The sequence below is a fragment of the Pan paniscus genome, chromosome 2 (assembly GCF_029289425.2).
Source record: "Pan paniscus chromosome 2, NHGRI_mPanPan1-v2.0_pri, whole genome shotgun sequence".
NCBI classification, from domain to species: Eukaryota; Metazoa; Chordata; class Mammalia; order Primates; family Hominidae; genus Pan; species Pan paniscus.
The window spans coordinates 38,927,129-38,929,258 of NC_085926.1; positions in this window are offsets into that span (position 1 = coordinate 38,927,129).

Genomic DNA, 2,130 nt, shown 5'->3' on the forward strand with positions numbered 1-2,130 from the left:
ATTTTGAAACATCAAAGGCAACTAGATTCTGAAAGCTGCCATAGAGAAAATATAGATCGTGTACCAATGAATGGCAATTTAATTCTTGGCTGACACCTCAATATCAATAAAAGAATACAGAAATCAGTAGAGTAAAATGTTCAATATATTGAGAGAGGAAAAAACCCAAAACTGTCAACTTAAACTTGTATGCTGATAAAAAACTATTTCAAAAACGATAGTAAAATACAGACAATTTCAGACAAAAACTAAGAAAAATTTACCATTAAAAGATCCTCACTGAAGAAAATCCTAAAAAATATACTTCATGCAGAAGAAAAATTCTTCCAAATGCCAAGTCTGAGACACATGAAGGGATGGTGAGTAAAAACGTAGGTGGATATGAATAGGAGGATACAGCTAAGCAAACTCTGACTCTGAAGTTAATAATAACATTAACAATAGTAATAATGTCTAATAGAATAATGTCTAATTCGAGGGGTGAGAAGGTAAGCTGGAAATAAAATATGGGATAACAAAAGCATCTAAGTTGAGAGAAGTTAACAAGAATTAAAGCATTCTCAGATCCTCGTACTAGTCTAATTCAGCAGGATTAATATTTGGATTGGTTTTGGTTTAGTGCAGGCATGTTAAAACACTTGCTCAACAAATTGTTCAACTTCTTTAGCAAGCTGAGCAAGTTGTTCAAGTGGACATGGAGTGGATAACTTTTTCCAAACAAGTCGAGAAGGAAATTTTAGTAAGAAAAGGAAAAGAAGTCAAGAATGAAGATTGTTAAACATTATGTAAAGTGACAATACAGTCACAAAAAGATAGATATTATATGATTACACTTATATGAGATACCTAGCAATTCATAGAGACAGAAAGTAAAATGGTAGTAGCCAGGGGCCGGGAGGAGGGGAGAAAGAGGAGTTGTTTAATGGATATAGAGTTTCAATTTGGGAAGATGAAAAAGCTCTGGAGATTGATCTCACAACCATGTGAATATACTTAACGCTATATTGAATGGTACACTTTAAAATGGTAGGATGGTAAATTTTATGTTAGGTGTATTTACCACAATATTTTAAAAGGAAAAAAGACTGGAAATTGTTTAGAATTTTTTTAACCATAAAATGCAGTATAAAGAGAAAACACATAATAAGCATAATAAGATAGTATAAATATATTTTAATATATCAGTAATCACTTTAAAGTTCAATATACTTAACTCTCCAGTGTCAGTGTTTTCATATTGGATTTAAAATAACAATCCAGTTACATGCTTGTTATGAGACACAATTAAAATATAAGAAGGCAGAAATATTGAAAGTCAAAGAACAGTAATATACATACTGTCATAAACCAAGTTTCCATACTTATGAGGACTGCTTCTTAGTTTTTACACACTCAAAACATCTACTCACACCTCCCACAAGACACTTTTGAATGCAGCAGACTTAAGACCTGGGGAGGTGATGGCAGAAATTGCATTACAGAAATACAAACAATTTCAAATCAAATACAGTTAGAGCATTCATAATCTAAAAAATCTGAAGTCAGCAATGCTCCAAAATCTGCAACATTTTGAGCACTGATATGACATTCAAAGGAAATGCTCACTGAAACATTTCAGGTTTCATATTTTCAGATTAGGAATGCTCAACTGGCCTGCAAATATTCCAAAATCTTTAAAAATCTGAAATCCAAGGTACTTCTTGTCCCAAGTATTTTGGATAAGGGATACTCAACCTGTATTGCACACTTGATCTTAGCAGTTCTTTGGTCACCCTACTCCAAAGCTCCAGGCATCATGTAATCTCATTGGCTTCTCCCTTAACCCTTCCCCTCTCTCTCCCACACTTGCACCCAGGATCTCTAATTCTTCTTGCTCATCATGCCCAGCAATTCAGCTTTCTCCCGTCCCCCTACCCAAACCCAGTCAATATTCAAATCCATGTAGATGCTCTGAATAATGACAGACATTTTACTTAATAAGAGCCTTCCTTCTCAGAAGGTAGTGATTTATTATTACATGTAGAATTAGAAGCAATCAGGAGAATATTTTAATATCAAATACTGCACAGAGTGTGGCTCATTCCAGAGCAGTAGTTTCTAACCAGCAGTGAGCATCCAACTTCTCAAAAG